Source organism: Triticum urartu, chromosome 6A (genome assembly GCF_056163025.1).
Source record: "Triticum urartu cultivar PI428250 chromosome 6A, HENAU_Tu73, whole genome shotgun sequence".
NCBI lineage: Eukaryota > Viridiplantae > Streptophyta > Magnoliopsida > Poales > Poaceae > Triticum > Triticum urartu.
The window spans coordinates 260104746-260123146 of record NC_141878.1 but is presented as its reverse complement, the minus strand read 5'-3'; positions in this window follow the sequence as shown (position 1 = coordinate 260123146).

Genomic DNA, 18401 nt, shown 5'->3' with positions numbered 1-18401 from the left:
CCCTAGCGTCATCGAACCTTAAGTGTGTAGACCCTACGGGTTCAGGAACCATGCAGACATGACCGAGACAACTCTCCGGCCAATAACCAATAGCGGGATATGGATACCCATGTTGACTCCCACATGTTCCACGACGATCTCATCGGATGAACCACGATGTCGAGGATTCAAGCAATCCCGTATACAATTCCCTTTGTCAATCGGTACGTTACTTGCCTGAGATTCGATCGTCGGTATCCCAATACCTCGTTCAATCTCGTTACCGGCAAGTCACTTTACTCGTTGCGTAACACATCATCCCGTGACCAACCCTTAGTCACATTGAGCTCATTACGATGATGTCTTACCGAGTGGGCCTAGAGATACCTCTCCGTCATACAGAGTGACAGATCTCAGTCTCGATTCGTGCCAACCCAACAGACACTTTCAGAGATACCCGTAGTGCACCTTTATAGTCACCCAGTTACGTTGTGACGTTTGGAACACCCAAAGTATTCCTACAGTATCCGGGAGTTGCACAATCTCATGGTCTAAGGAAAAGATACTTGACATTAGAAAAGCTTTAGCAGACGAACTACATGATCTTGCGCTATGCTTAGGATTGGGTCTTGTCCATCACATCATTCTCCTAATGATGTGATCCCATTATCATGACATCCAATGTCCATGGTCAGGAAACCGTAACCATCTATTGATCAACGAGCTAGTCAACTAGAGGCTCACTAGGGACATGTTGTGGTCTATGTATTCACACATGTATTACGATTTATGGATAACACAATTATAGCATGAACAATAGACAATTATCATGAACAAGGAAATATAATAATAACCATTTTATTATTGCCTCTAGGGCATATTTCCAACAGTCTCCCACTTGCACTAGAGTCAATAATCTAGTTACATTGTGATGAATCGAACACCCATAGAGTTCTGGTGTTGATCATGTTTTGCTCGAGGAAGAGGTTTAGTCAACGGATCTGCGACATTCAGGTCCGTATGCACTTTACAAATATCTATGTCTCCATTTTGAACATTTTCACGAATGGAGTTGAAGCGACGCTTGATATGCCTGGTCTTCCTGTGAAACCTGGGCTCCTTGGAAAGGGCAATAGCTCCAGTGTTGTCACAGAAGAGATTCATCGGGCCCGACGCTTTGGGAATAACTCCTAGGTCGGTAATGAACTCCTTCATCCAGATTGCTTCTTGTGTTGCCTCCGAGGCTGCCATGTACTCCGCTTCACATGTACATCCTACCACGATGCTTTGCTTGCAACTACACCAGCTGACTGCCCCACCATTCAAAATATACACGTATTCGGTTTGTGACTTAGAGTCATCCAGATCTGTTTCGAAGCTAGCATCGACGTAACCCTTTACGACGAGCTCTTCGTCACCTCCATAAACGAGAAACATATCCTTAGTCCTTTTCAGGTACTTCAGGATATTCTTGACCGCTGTCCAGTGTTCCATGTCGGGATTACTTTGGTACCTTCCTACCAAACTCACGGCAAGGTTTACATCAGGTCTGGTACACAGCATGGCATACATAATAGACCCTATGGCCGAGGCATAGGGGACGACACTCATCTTTTCTCTATCTTCTGCCGTGGTCGGGCATTGAGCCATGCTCAATCTCATAGCTTGCAATACAGGCAATAACCCCTTCTTGGACTGATCCATATTGAACTTCTTCAATATCTTGTCAAGGTACGTACTTTGTGAAAGACCAATGAGGCGTCTCGATCTATCTCTATAGATCTTGATGCCTAATATATATGCAGCTTCTCCAAGGTCCTTCATTGAAAAACACTTGTTCAGGTAGGCCTTTATGCTTTCCAAGAATTCTATATCATTTCCCATCAATAGTATGTCACCACATATAATATGAGAAATGCTATAGAGCTCCCACTCACTTTCTTGTAAACACAGGCTTCTCCATAAGTCTGCGTAAACCCAAACGCTTTGATCATCTCATCAAATCGAATGTTCCAACTCCGAGAGGCTTGCACCGGCCCATAGATTGAGCGTTGGAGCTTGCACACCTTGTCAGCATTCTTAGGATCGACAAAACCTTCCGGCTGCATCATATACAATTCTTCCTTAAGGAAACCATTAAGGAATGCCGTTTTGACGTCCATTTGCCATATCTCATAATCATAGAATGCGGCAATTGCTAACATGATTCAGATGGACTTCAGCTTCGCTACGGGTGAGAAAGTCTCATCGTAGTCAACCCCTTGAACTTGTCGATAACCCTTAGCGACAAGCCGAGCCTTATAGATGGTCACATTACCATCAGCGTCTGTCTTCTTCTTAAAGATCCATTTATTTTATATGGCTCGCCGATCATCGGGCAAGTCAGTCAAAGTCCATACTTCGTTTTCATACATGGATCCTATCTTGGATTTCATGGCTTCCAGCCATTTGTCAGAATCTGGGCCCGCCATCGCTTCTTCATAGTTCGAAGGTTCACCATTGTCTAACAACATGATTTCCAGGACAGGGTTGCCGTACCACTCTGGTGTAGAACGTGTCCTTGTGGACCTACGAAGTTCAGTAGCAACTTGATCTGAAGTTTCATGATCATCATCATTAACTTCCTCTCTAGTCGGTGCAGGCACCTCAGGAACATTTTCTTGAGTTGCGCCACTCTCCGGTTCAAGAGGCAATACTTCATCAAGTTCTACTTTCCTCCCACTTACTTCTTTCGAGAGAAACTCTTTCTCTAGAAAGGATCCATTCTTGGCAACAAAGATCTTGCCTTCAGATCTGAGGTAGAAGGTATACCCAATAGTTTCTTTAGGGTATCCTATGAAGATGCATTTTTCCGATTTGGGTTCGAGCTTTTCAGGTTGAAGTTTCTTGACATAAGCATCGCATCCCCAAACTTTCAGAAATGATAGCTTAGGTTTCTTACCAAACCACAATTCATACGGTGTCGTCTCAACGGATTTCGACGGAGCCCTATTTAAAGTGAATGCAGCAGTCTCTATAGCATAACCCCAAAATGACAGCGGTAGATCGGTAAGAAATAACATAGATCGTACCATATCCAATAGAGTGTGATTACGATGTTCGGACACACCATTACGCTGAGGTGTTCCAGGCGGCATGAGTTGTGAAACAATTCCTCATTTCCTTAAGTGCGTGCCAAATTCGTGACTCAAATATTCTCCCCCACGATCTCATCGTAAGAACTTGATTTTCCTGTCACATTGATTCTCAACCTCACTCTGAAATTCGTTGAACTTTTCAAAGGTCTTAGACTTGTGTTTCATTAAGTAGACATACCCATATCTACTCAAGTCATCATTGAGGGTGAGAACATAACGATAGCCACCGCGAGCCTCAACACTCATTGGACCGCACACATCAGTATGTATGATCTCCAATAAGTTGGTTGCTCGCTCCATTGTTCCGGAGAACGGAGTCTTGGTCATTTTTCCCATGAGGCATGGTTCGCACGTGTCAAATGATTCATAATCAAGAGACTCCAAAAGTCCATTTGCATGGAGTTTCTTCATGCGTTTGACACCAATGTGACCAAGGCGGCAGTGCCACAAGTATGTGGGACTATCATTATCAACCTTACATCTTTTGCCATTCACACTATGAATATGTGTAACATCACATTCGAGATTAAATAAGAATAAACCATTGACCAGCGGGGCATGACCATAAAACATGTCTCTCATATAAATAGAACAACCATTATTCTCAGATTTAAATGAGTAGCCATCTCGCATTAAACGAGATCCAGATACAATGTTCATGCTCAAAGCTGGTACTAAATAACAATTATTGAGGTTTAAAACTAATCCCGTAGTAAATGTAAAGGTAGTGTGCCGACGGCGATCACATCGACCTTGGAACCATTCCCGACGCGCATCGTCACCTCGTCCTTCACTAGTCTCCGTTTATTCCGCAGTTCCTATTTTGAGTTACAAATATGAGCAACTGCACCAGTATCAAATACCCAGGAGCTACTACGAGCGCTGGTTAGGTACACATCAATAATGTATATCACATATAACTTTGGCATTGGCAGCCTTCTTATCCGCTAAGTAATTGGGGCAGTTCCGCTTCCAGTGACCGTTTCCCTTGCAATAAAAGAACTGAGTCTCAGGCTTGGGTCCATTCTTTGGCTTCTTCCTAGCAGCTTGCTTACCAGGCGCGGCAACTCCCTTGCCGTCCTTCTTGAAGTTCTTTTTACCCTTGCCTTTCTTGAATTTAGTGGTTTTATTCACCATCAACACTTGATGTTTCTTTTCGATTTCCACCTCCGCTGATTTCAGCATTGAATATACCTCAGGAATGGTCTTTTCCATCCCTTGCATATTGAAGTTCATCACAAAGCTCTTGTAGCTAGGTGGGAGCGACTGAAGGATTCTGTCAATGACCGCATCATCTGGAAGATTAACTCCCAGCTGAGATAAGCGGTTGTGCAACCCAGACATTTTGAGTATGTGCTCGCTGATGGAACTATTCTCCTCCATCTTGAAACTGTAGAACTTGTCGGAGACTTCATATCTCTCGACCTGGGCATGAGCTTGAAAAACCATTTTCAGCTCTTGGAACATCTCATATGCTCCGTGTTTCTCAAAACGCTTTTGGAGCCCCGGTTCTAAGTTGTAAAGCATGCCGCACTGAACCAGGGAGTAATCATCACTACGCGTGTGCCAAGCGTTCATAACGTCTTGTTCTGCTGGGAAAACAGGTGCTTCACCTAGCTGTGCATCAAGGACATATGCTTTCCTGGCAGCTATGAGCATAATCCTTAGGTTACAGACCTAGTCCGTGTAGTTGCTGCCATCGTCTTTCAGCTTGGTTTTCTCTAGGAACGCGTTGAAGTTGAGGGCAACATTAGTGTGGGCCATTTGATCTACAAGATATATTGCAAAGATTTTTAGACTATGTTCATGATAATTAAGTTCATCTAATCAAATTATTTAATGAACTCCCACTCAGATAGACATCCCTCTAGTCATCTAAGTGATACATGATCTGAGTCAACTAGGCCGTGTCTGAAAGTGCTAGTGATCGACTAGAGGGGGGGTGAATAGGCGATTTTTATGAAAGTCTTCAAAACATGGAAGTTTCGAAGACAAATGATAGAAATAAACCTATTACCATGCAGTGGAAGGTAGACTACGCTAGGCAAACCATAGTCAAGTATTCAATGAAGTGAAAGCATAATGACTAATAGCATCTAGGCAGTAAGGATTAGGTAGGAAGATATTGTGAAGCCAATCAGAACAAGTAGTCACTCAGTGAAGACAAAAGATAATGCAATCATACAATGACTTCACAAGAACCAACAGTAAGCAAAGGGAAGGGAAGGATGAAACCAGTGACTCGTTGAAGACAATGATTTGTTGGACCAGTTCCAGTTGCTGTGACAACTGTACGTATGGTTAGGGAGGCTGAGATTCAACTCAGAAGACCTCGTCTTCACCTTATTCCCCTTGAGCTAAGGACACCCAGTCCTCGCCCAATCTCTCTGGTAAGTCTTCAAGGTAGACTTCCAAACCTTCATAGACTTCGTTCACCGGTGATCCACAATGACTCTTGGATGCTCAGAACGCGACGCCTAACCGGCTGGAGGATTCACAGTCCTCAAGTGTAATAAGTCTTCAGATCACACAGACAGGAAGACTTAAGTGATGCCTAACACTCTTTGGCTCTGGGTGTTTAGGGCTTTATCCTCGCAAGGAATTCTCTCTCAAAGGCTTCGAGGTGGGTTGCTCTCAAACGACAAAAGCCGTACTCTAACTCTGAGGAGCCAACCGTTTATGGTTGTAGGGGGTGGGCTATTTATAGCCACTAGGCAACCCGACCTGATTTGTCCGAAATGACCCTGGGTCACTAAGGAACTGACACGTGTTCCAACGGTCAGATTTCAAACACACATGGCAGCTTTACTTGGGCTACAAGCAAAGCTGACTTATCCAACTCTAGACAAGATTTGCTCTCATAGTCTTCACTCGAAGACATAGGATTTTGGGTAAGCATCACTTCAGTCATTCTGACTGGTTCTCTTGGACCCCACTTAACAGTACGGTGGTTCCTATGACTCAACAAAGAAGAAAAAGAACGACGAAAGAACTAAGTCTTCGTGCTCCATAGTCTTCATGCGATGTCTTCTCTTGTCATAGTCTTCAATGTGAATGTCTTCACATACCACCTTTGTCTTCAATGTCTTCTTACATTTTTAAGGGTCATCTCTGGTAGGAAAACCGAATCAATGAGGGACTTCTACCTGTGTTATCCTGCAATTCTCACAAACACATTAGTCCCTCAACTAGGTTTGTCGTCAATACTCCAAAACCAACTAGGGGTGGCACTAGATGCACTTACAATCTCCCCCTTTTTGGTGATTGATGACAAACTAGTTGAAGTTTTCAACGGGGAATAAAATATGTGAAATTGTAAAGGATAGGTTATTGTCTTCATAAGTGGAAAAGGCTCCCCCTGAAGATGTGCATATAAGTAATTTGCTTTTGGTATGCAAATGCACATGGCAGGTTGTACTTGTGGAGATCCTCTTCAACTTATGATGACAATTCATCATGCATGAAAAGTATGTGAAGATAATGACATGCGTAATGAAAAATGGACGTCTGCAAAATGATCTAAGTGCGGAATTTATCGTCGCACATGCGGAATTTATCATCGCATCACAGTAAAGCAAATAAGTAGCAGACGACCATCGAGTTTGAGTGTTACAACTCAAAGAACCAAATGTATCAAAACGCAAGAGTTGTAAACACTAGGCAAAATATAAAACCACCGCCCATATGGACCCGCTTGAAGACTATCAAACTCATATGCTTCTCCCCCTTTTGTCAGTAAGGACCAAAAAGGTTTGAAGACATAGAGCATCTACTCGTTCCCATGAGGAGTAGGTGAAGCAGTAGGGTCATCGGTGTTGATAGGCGGTGCAGACGAACTTGGGGCAGTGTCGATGCGTGCAGAAGTAGGGGGTAGTGAAGTAGCATCGTCTTCATCATCGATCACTCTGGCATTCACAGTTGCCGCGGAGGAAGAGAACTCAGAGTCTTCAAGAGACGGAGTTCATCGCAGCACAGTCCTTCTTGGAGGTGTGGAGTCAAACTTGAAGAATTCAGAGAAGCCATCCTCTTGAAGATCATCCTCAGAGCACATAAGCGTCAGCCCTTTCCATGTATGCCAACAGGTTTCATGGGCAAGAAAGGCATTCTTGGTGGCAAGATTGCGAATCCTGTTTATGTCCACCAAGAGGCTTTGCATTTGGCGCTTTAGCCATTCATGATGCTTATCCTGTTTCTGATGAAGGGAAACTAGAAGCTCTCGGTCATTGAGAACACGAGATCGCTTCTTGGGCCGTTGGGCAATGGTGCTTTCAGTGGCTTCAGTGAGGGCACGATGAGGTGCACGTGTAGTACCAGCCAGAGGATAAATACGAGTGACTGCTTGAACTCCTTCAATGTTTTGAGAGAAGCTTTGATTCTCAGCATTTTGAAGACTAAGGGGCTCCTTGGTAGGCTCTGGATTGATGGCTTCAACTGACATATCGACATCAGGCAGAAAGATCCGATGATTGCGAGCAGAGGGCTGATAGGTGACAGCTGAATGTAGTTTGATCAGCCGCATAATCCATGGAGCGTAAAACTTCAAGCCAAAAATGTCAGATCCTGATGCAGCAAGCTGGCGAATGAAGAAATCTTTTGCATTGAAGCTTTTGCCATGAAGAATATGAAAGACCAAAGTCTTCATTGGGCCTTCTGGCTTGGCATGTGGAGAATGTCCTTTGATGGGCCAGAGAGTTCGCCTTATGATGTGATAGATAGTACGTGGCAGATACTCAAGGTCTTCAACAAAGAACTCCTTAGGATATTCAGCATCTGGAGGCAAAGGCTACATCATGCTGAGCATCTGACTCATATTGTGCTCAGGCTTGTGGAAGATGCTTTCCATAGCAGCACTGTGAAGCTGACAACCAGGTTCATACAGATCTCCTGGAGTGGACAGGCTAGTAAGCTCAATGATATCAAAGGCTTTGGCTTCATGATGAGCATTGCCTGTCATCCACTCAAGGACCCAAGTCTTCGGATCCCTGTTGTAGCCACGGATATGAAGAGTGGCATAGAATTGGAGCAGCAATTCTTCATTCCAGTGCTCCTTATCAGTGACGAACTGCAGCAAGCCAGACTCTCTGAAGCAATCCAGAGCTTCTTCCAAACAGGGCAGCCCAGTTATGGCTTCTGTGTCAAGACGCATATGTGGGAAAATGCGACCTTGATTGTACAGAATGCATGAGTAATAACTTCGCTGCTGATAGCTCCAGAACCGATCAGAAGATATTCTTGCCTTTGAGTAGGGGTTCTTCGCGCTATTGAAGAAGGTGTTGTGTGCCTTGAAGCCATTGATATTGAACGATTCGGGTGCAGATGCAGTGCCTGGAAACCTGGGCAACCTTGGTATTGGCTTCTGAACCTGAGGCCTGTGCTCAACGTGATAGTCAAACTGAGGACCAGCAGCAGGCAGAGGAGTCAGAAAAGGCCATTTGATAGTGACAAGTTGGCCATAGTTGAATGCTTGCTCGATAGTGTGTGGCCGAGGTGGTGGAATAGGAGAAGTGGCATTAAGAGAGGCGTTAGGCTGCACAACAGAGGCTTTAGGAGCAGTTGCATCATTGGCTTCATTGACTTCTGGCACATTGGTTGGTGCAGGCTCCACATTTGCTTCAGCCATGACTACGTCATTGGCTTCATTTGTGTTGGTGGTGGAAGCCTCAAGATTCTCAACCTCCAGTTGATGAGCTGGAGGGTTGGGCACAGACACGTTCTCCTCGAGAACAGCTTCTTTAGTAATGGGGGAGTAGGGACACGTTCTTCTTCTTGTTTGTCGTCGGCTGATGCAGCCGGAATGTCTTCAGCAGCTTTAGCCTCAGACTCGGAGACATTCATAGTAGTAGTGGCATCTGGAAACACTTGACGTGCAACAGATTGGTGGGTCACTTCTCCTTCTGGAACGCTCGAAAGAGGGACTTGAGGCCTTGGTCCTTTGCGAAGCCTGCGTAGCGCCGGCGACGCCTGTGGAGATGGAGTTGGCTGGGCCTCAAAGTCATCTTCTTCTTGCACTGATGGGGTTGCTTGCGGTTGGGGAGAGCTTGGAGTGTCTTGTCTCTATGGGTGATCAGCCCACGATGCATCCTGAGCAGTTGGCGTCAGAGGTCGACCAATGCTGATGAGTTCGCTGTGTGTAAGCACAGGCGATGATACCAGTTGGTGCTCGATCTGAGGAAGGACTTCATTATCTTCAACATTGTCATGGTGACCAATGTCTTCAGCAGCGGTGGGGTCAACTGCTGGAATGCCTTCAGCATCAGGAGCCTCTGTGGAAGCAGGCTCATGAACAATCAGTTGGCACTTGTGGTGTTCAGATGCAGGGCAAACCATTGAGATAGGTTCAACAACTAAGGGCTCTGTGGGAGCAGCCCGATCCTTCTTGGTTTTGCGCTTCTTCTTAGAGGGAGCAACATCAGAAGCTTCAGGATTTTTCCTTTTTCTGGCTTCAGCCTCGGCAGTCCTCGTCTTCTTCAGTTCTGAAGTAGTTGACCTAACCTTTGGCTTCAAGCCAGTCATGCTGCTTGGGAAGACTATGCGAGGTTCTTCCTGCCTTGAAGGTGCAGATTGGTCAGTTGAGGGCTTCTTCTTCTTTGCAGCCATTCTTGGGTCGATGCCAGGATGACCAAGAGCCTTGCGCTTCTCAGCCTCATTGTAGGCTTGCACACACTTGTCAGCCAGGCTCTTCATGCGTTCACGAGAACCTTGAGCTTCTCCACGCTTTTTGAGAAAGGCTTCCTTGAGCTCGTGCAGCATAATCTTGAAGTTTTTCACATCTTGCACGCTGAGCTTGGCCATGTGCTTCTTGAACTGAGCTTTCTCATAGTCGATCTTTTGCTTCAGTTCAACGATGCGCTGAGCTAGAAATAGCTCAGAAGCAATGGCGCCAGTGAAGGCGACACTGAGGCCAACTGGAAGTTGCAGGTCTTCAAAGCTGAGGTTGGGCGTGTCAAACCACTCATCGATGAAGTTATGGATGATTGCCACATCAAAGAGAGGCAAATCATTGAAGATCTCTGCTTCTTCCTTGCTCTTGATCAGTTGCTCAAGAGCGTCATCTGCAAGATCTTCATCATTGGACAGATCAATGGCGTCATTGCGCAGAATAGCAGCAGCAATCAGTGCCTGATCAGTATTCTTTCTCATCTCAGTCTTCTTGGAGATACATGACAGATCTTCAGACTGCACACTGTCTTCAGGAGGTGCAGTAGCTAGTGGCTTCGCATGTAAGACCTTTGGTGCAGGAGCAGGCTTTGAAGCTTTAGGCTTCTTCAGTTTCTTTGGCTTCGGCGGTGCAGGCGCTTCATCAGATTCAGCATCATCTACAGGCTCATCCACGGCTGTCCCTTGAACCATGATATGAGTGATGAGACCTTCCAGGTTGTAGAAGGGCCCAACAAGATTGGGTTCAGCTTCGCGGGTGCCATCGGCACGGGGAGCAGAAGGACCAGGGTTGAAGTCTAGTCCCAATGACTTCTTGTTCTGCTTAGCCGAATTCTTGGCAAACTAGAAGTTGCGCTTGAATAGATTGTCATCACGACACCATAGCAATGACGATGGGTCAGCATCTGCAGGCTGTGGTCCATGAACCATGCAGGGATAGAAGCCTTGTTCAATGGCTTCATCTCTGGACCTGGGTTGAAGATTTCTGTATAGGATGTCTCCCCATGGTCGCTTGATGGCATTCTTCTCTGCATATTCCTGGGTCACAAACCTGTACTTGAACCATTGCTCAGCCCAGTACCTTCGAATCCATTGGATTCGTGTCTTGCGCTGATTGTAATGCTCTTCTGGGTCTGTCTTGTACAGCTCTGAGAGGTCATCAGGCAGATCTCTTGATGTTCCCCCTTGACGCTGTCAGCCACCCTTCCTTGCTGATTTCTCTGTAGCCATGAGCTTCAAACTGAATGGTTTCAGCACGTTCAAAGGTTTCAAAGGCTTTCGCTTGCTGGTCAAACAGAAACTAGCTTCGGAAGAATTTATATGATGCTGTAAGAATTCTGCAAATGAATGCAGACTATGAGAACCAAGGGATTCTCCCACGGACATGTACCTGTGACAGCATTAAGGTGCGAAGGAAGGGGAAGAGGTCATATGCATTCTCAGAAGATTTTGAAGATAAATCAGTTTAGAAGACATTGACCTCATAGTGCAAAGACATTCACTCATAGATAGAGAGTTGGTTCCAGATTTGTACGAATCCACGAATAAGTACAAGTGAGGAATCTAACTACTTTGTGAAGCATAAGTGAACATACTAGGCATTTATGAGATGCAGTATGAAATAGATCCAACTTGTGTGAATAGAAACTGCTTGTGGTAGGAAGTGTTGGATCTATAGAATCAAAGGGGCCGTAAGAAGGAGGTTTTATTAACCACACAAAGAACTGCTTAGACGGAGTGGGAGAGGATGCCGAGCAGATCGATCGTCCGTGCCCTAACTTGGCGATGGAGGACACCTACGGCGACGGCGGAGAAGACGATGTCCGCGGCCGGCGTGAAGACGGCGTCGATGAGGTTGCAGCAACTAAGCGCTTGGTCGCCAGCGTCGTCGAGGGTGAGCGGTGGCGCTAGGGTTTGTGCGAGAGTGGAAGAAAGGATAATGACTGTGGTGAGGCGTGTATTTATAGAGACAGGGACAACACAATGTTATTACACAGGTGCCCCTGGCGATTCACATCTGAAGGACACGTGGACATCATGCAACATATCGGAGGTTGTTCCACGTTCCCACACACGCCTGGATTGTCGGGTGGTCGTTCCCACTTCTCCGGGTTTCAGGTGAAGGAATTAGCATTGAAAACGGACTTAATGTTTGTCTCTGTATCTTCTGCTGACAAGGATGCAGAGAAGATATTCGACAGTTTCAATAGAATGCATATGATTTGGAGAGATAGAGTTTGAGATAGAAAGCATAGAGAGGTTAGGGTCCGATTACATTCACTTAGTTCAAAAGATTCAATAAGAAGACGTAGCTATAAGTGAATGTTGTAGAGGACAGAACACTAGTATATATATATATATATATATAGATGAGAAGGACAGTCAAATCAACATAGTGAAGATAATCATGAAGACAAGTTGAGATTGAAGCCAAACCAAATGTGAAGACATACCAAACGTAACGCCATGAGTGAAGCAATTCAAACAGAAAAATTTGGTGGTGGCGTTACCCACCGTATAGGAAGTATTAGACCCAGACACGGCGCACAATTATCGTGGCGCTCCGAAGTCAAATTCCACATTTATGTATTCACACTTAGAGTGTAAGTCTTCATTGATTGAAGATATACTTTACTTCATGTGTTGCACATCTAAGTCATCAATATGCATAAGTGTTAGGATGTGTGCCTGATCACAGGACATTTGAGGATTCCAAGATATTTAGCTCACACCGTAACTTGCAAAACCTCTTCTCATCCAAGGGCTTGGTGAAGATATCCGCCAATTACTCTTCAGTGTTGACGTGTATGATATCAATATCTTCCTTCACAACATGATCTCTAAGAAAGTGATGACGAATTTCAATGTGCTTTGTCTTCGAGTGCTGAACTGGGTTGTTGGCAATCTTGATGGCGCTTTTGTTGTCGCAGTAGAGTGGCACTTGCTTCAGATGAATGCCATAATCTTTGAGTGTTTGCTTCATCCATAGAAGCTGGGCGCAGCAAGATCCAACAACAATGTATTCAGATTCAGCAGTGGAGAGAGATACACAGTTCTGCTTCTTTGAGGACCATCATACAAGTGATCGTCCCAGAAAATGACATGTGCCTGATGTAGACTTGCGATCCACCTTGTCACCAGCATAATCAGCATTCGAGAATCCAACCAGATCAAACTCTGAGCCCTTTGGATACCATAATCCTAATGTTGGGGTGTGAGCCAAATATCAAAGAATTCGCTTCACAGCTAAGTGATGCGATTCCTGTGGTGCCGCTTGGAATCGAGTACACATGCAAACACTAAGCATAATATCTGGCCTAGATGCACATAGATAAAGTAAAGAACCAATCATGGAGCGGTATACCTTTTGATCGAACTCTTTACCATTGTCATCGGGACCCAGATGATGTTTGGTGGGCATTGGCGTCGTGAAGCCTTTGCAGTCTTGCATCCCAAATTTCTTCAGGCAATCTTTGAGGTACTTCTCTTGAGATATGAAGATGCCTTTGCGTTGCTGACGTATTTGAAGACCAAGGAAGAACTTCAGCTCACCCATCATGGACATCTGATATTGCTCTTGCATCATATATCCAAACTCGTCTGTGTATTTCTGATTGGTGCAGCCGAAGATAATGTCATCCACATATATTTGGCACACAAACAGTTCACCATCATATGTCTTCCTGAAGAGAGTGGGGTCGAGGGAACCAGGTTTGAAGCCTTTGCTCTTCAGGAAGTATTTGAGTGTGTCGTACCAAGCCCGAGGGGCTTGTTTGAGGCCATACAGCGCCTTGTTGAGCTTGTACACCATGTCAGGATGTTTTGGATCTTCAAAGCCAGGCGGTTGTGCAACATACACTTCTTCGTCAATCTTGCCATTGAGAAAAGCGCTCTTCACATCCATTTGATACAGAAGAATGTTATGATGATTTGCATAGGCCAGCAGTATGCGTATGGATTCAAGTCTAGCCACAGGAGCAAATGTTTCATCGAAGTCAATCCCTTCAACTTGAGTGTACCCTTGAGCAACGAGACGAGCTTTGTTTCTGACAACTTGACCATGCTCATATTGCTTGTTGCGATATATCCATTTGGTGCCTATTATATTGTGCTTGCGAGGATCAGGACGCTTAACTAGTTCCCATACATTATTCAGCTCAAACTGTTGAAGCTCTTCTTGCATAGCTTGAATCCATTCAGGTTCCATGAAGGCTTCTTCAACTTTCTTGGGTTCATATATTGAGACAAATGCGAAGTGCCCACAGAAATTTGCTAGCTGTGTTGCCCTTGAACGAGTGAGTGGACCTGGTGCATTGATGCTATCAATTATTCTCTCAATCTGTACTTCATTTGCGACACGAGGATGTACAGGACGAAGATTTTGCTCTTGCTGATCATTGTTATCGTTAGAAGGATTGTCTTCAGGCTGAGCATTGTCTTCAGTTTGATCATTGTCTTCAAGTTGCTCAGGTGCGGAGATGATAAGTTCCTCTTTAGGCTGAGTTTAAGAAGGTATTATTTCTCTAGTTCCCATAAGTTTGATTGATTCACTTGATGGAACTTCATCTAGCACATTTGGCAGGTGCTCTCTTTGTGAGCCGTTAGTCTCATCGAACCGCACATCTATTGTTTCAACCACTTTATAATTAAAGAGGTTGAAGACTCTGTAGGAGTGCGAATCCTTTCCATATCCAAGCATAAAACCTTCATGTGCTTTTGGTGCAAATTTTGAAGTGTGATGTGGATCCTTGATCCAGCACCTGGCACCAAATACTCTGAAGTAACTGACATTTGGCTTCTTGCCAGTAAGGAGCTCATAGGATGTCTTGTTGAGAAGCTTGTGAAGATAAACACGGTTGATGATATGGCATGCAGTATCAATGGCTTCAGGCCAGAACTTTCTTGGAGTCTTGTATTCATCAAGCATCGTCCGGGCCATCTCAATAAGTGTTCTGTTCTTGCGTTCCACGGTGCCATTCTGCTGTCGTGTGTACGGAGCTGAGAATTCATGTGTAATGCCCAAAGTATCAAGATAAGTGTCTAGACCAGTGTTCTTGAATTCAGTGCCGTTATCACTTCTGATGTGCTTGATCTTGACGCCATAGTTGTTCATGGCTCGTTTGGCGAAGCGTCTGAAGACATCCTGCTCTTCAGTCTTGTAGAGGATTATATGCACCCAAGTATATCTTGAATAATCATCAACAATGACAAAGCCATAGAGACAAGAAGTAGTAGTAAGAGTTGAGTAATGAGTGGGACCGAAAAGATCCATGTGGAGCAGTTCGAAGGGTTGAGTCGTTGTCATGATTGTCTTCAAGGGATGCTTGGCCCTTGTCATCTTTCCGGCTTCACATGCACCACATAAGTGATCCTTCTTGAACTTGACGCCCTCGATGCCTATTACATGCTTCTTCCTTGCAAGGGTGTGGAGGTTCCTCATGCCAGCATGCCCTAGCCTCCGATGCCAGAGCCAGCATTTAGAAGCTTTTGATAGAAGACATATAGCAAGTTGTGGTCCTGCTGAGAAATCTACCATGTACAAATCATCTTTCCGATACCCTTCAAACACTAGAGACTTGTTAGATTCCATTAGTACAAGGCAATGATATTTTCCAAACATCACAATCATGTTTAAATCACAAAGCATTGAAACAGACATTAAGTTGAAACCAAGGGATTCAACAAGCATGACTTTATTCATGTGTTGATCCTTTGAGATTGCAACTCTACCTAGACCCAATACCTTGCTTTTACCAGTGTTAGCAAATGTGATGTGACTTTTGTCAGATGGATGTAGTGTTGAGTCCATAAGAAGGCTTCGCTTGCCAGTCATGTGATTGGTACACCCACTATCAATAATCCATTCTGAAGCAGCTGGTGTCGTACCCTACAGTGCAGTTAGGGGGATAGGCTTCACGAAGAGAATTGTGAAGCAAAAACATTTGATGAACCAGTGGATTATGAAAGCTTAGATCGAGATTTGTACTGATAGGGCGAGTAGCAAGCGATTCAGGAACAAAGTACATAATAAGACCATTTGGGCATTTGATCTTGCGCCCTACAAGATGTTTAAGGTCCCCAGCAGTAGCGTCAGACGATTTTGGTTTTCGGCTGGAGACCTTTCCCTGCAAAAGAGAGTTAAGCTTTCTTAGCCACCCACATCTTCAAGGGTGGCTTCGAAGCAATGAGTCTAAGTGCAGCATCTGGGAACTTTGGCTTTGGAGCCCTAGCAAAAAGTCTTGCAGGTGGACAATAGTACTCATAAGAATAAGTAGAATAGTTCTTGGTATTATGAACATGGCGGTTTGATGAAACGCGCTCATATTCACAGGCCTGAGTACGGTTTCCCTGCAAAACATTTGCGTTAGTGCGACTCAGGTGAGTCCTCTGTCTGTATGAAGCCTTTGGACCGTATGAAGCCTGTGGTCTGTGGTTTGTCTTCTTCACCTGTGGTATCATGATGACATTCACAGGAAGATTATCCAAACACCTTTTTGGCACCCAGACCTTTTTCATAGGCGGTCCATTCCTGCAGTTAGTACCAATATACCTGGCAAACACTTCACCATTCTGATTCTTAAACAATTTATAGGTTGCATCAAAGGATTCATCAATAACAATGGGATTAGCACAAGTGAAGCCAGATAGAGTGGATGGATCCGCTGAAGGTTCCTTTGCAGCAACCCATGTGGTTTTGGGGTACTGCTCAGGTTTCCAGTAAGAGCCATCAGCATTCATTTTCCTTTCGAACCCAACACCCTCTTTCCTTGGGTTTCGGTTCAGGATCTGCCTTTTGAGGAGATCACATAGTGTCTGATGCCCTTTGAGACTTTTGTACATCCCTGTTTCAAGCAATGTCTTCAACCTAGCATTCTCATCAGCAATAGTAGTGGTATCCTCAGCAGTGGGGTTAGTTACCACATCAACAGTTGAAGATATTGCAACAGTAGCAACAGTAGAACACTCAGCAACAGAAGTAGCATTGTCACGCTCGATGCATTTAAGACATGGTGGTTCAAATCCTTCCTGAGCGGAACTGATCTGTTCGGCGTGAAGTGACTCGTTTTCCTTTTGAAGATCTTCATGAGCCGCTCTCAATTTCTCAAGATCTTGCTTCCTTTGAGGATAATTGTAGGAAAGCTTTTCATGAGTTGTTGAGAGCGTTTCATGACGACTTTCAAGTTTCTCATACTTAACGTGAAGATTTTTTATGTCTTCAATTAAGGACTGAGATCGAGTCATTTCAGCGTCTAACAGATCATCACTTTTGTCTAACAGTTTTTGAATGTGTTCCATAGCTTTCTGTTGTTCAGTTGCAATTTTAGCAAGTGTTTTGTAGCTGGGTTTTGAACCACAATCAGAGTCATCTTCACTAGATGTTTGATAGTGAGTAGTGTGTGTGTTTACCTTGGCACCACGTGCCATGAAGCAGTAGGTAGGAGCGGAGTAGTCCTTATCATTTGCATCGGTGTCGGTGATGAAGTCATTGTCATCAGTGTTGAAGATGGACTTGGCAACGTATGCTGTAGCCAGACTTGCAACGCCATAATCGGACTCCTCCTCAGACTCCACCTCCGCCTCCTCAGAAGTGGACTCCTCCTCTGAATCCATTTCCTTGCCAACAAACGCACGTGCCTTGCCAGATGAGCTCTTCTTGTGTGATGAAGACTTTGAGGAAGACTTGGAAGAAGACTTTGAGTATTTCTTCTTCTTCTTCTTGTCATCAGAGTCATATTCCTTGCTCTTCTTCTTCTTGTTGTTCTCATTGTCCCACTACGAACACTCAGAGATGTAGTGGCCAGGTTTCTTGCACTTGTGGCATGTTCTCTTCTTGTAGTCACGAGCAGAAGCTTCATCATTCCTTGAGCTTGATCGTGAAGACTTTCTGAAGCCTTTCTTCTTGGTGAATTTTTGGAACTTCTTCACAAGCATAGCAAGCTCCTTTCCAATGTCTTCAGGATCATCAGAACTGCTGTCAGATTCTTCTTCAGATGAGGAGACAGCTTTTGCCTTCAAGGCACGAGTTCGCCCATAGTTGGGACCGTAGATGTCTCTTTTCTCAGAAAGCTGAAACTCTTGTGTGTTGAGCCTCTCAAGTATGTCAGACGGATCGAGTGCCTTGAAATCAGGACGTTCTTGAATCATCAGGCCTAGGGTGTCAAACGAGCTGTCAAGTGATCTCAGGAGTGTCTTGACGACTTCATGCTTGGTGATCTCAGTGGCGCCGAGAGCTTGAAGCTCATTTGTGATGTTAGTGAGTCGATCAAACGTAAGCCGGACGTTCTCATTGTCATTTCTCTTGAAGCGGTTGAAGAGGTTGCGAAGGACACTGATTCTCTGATCTCTCTGGGTTGAGACGCCTTCATTGACCTTGGAGAGCCAATCCTAGACTAGCTTAGATGTTTCCAAAGCACTCACGCGGCCATACTGTCCTTTGGTCAGATGACCACAGATGATGTTCTTGGCAGTGGAGTCCAGCTGAACGAACTTCTTGACATCAACATCGGTGACACCTTCACCATCCTTGGGAACACCATTCTTGACGACATACCATAGGTCGACATCAATGGCTTCAAGATGCATGCGCATCTTATTCTTCCAGTAGGGATATTCAGTTCCATCGAAGAC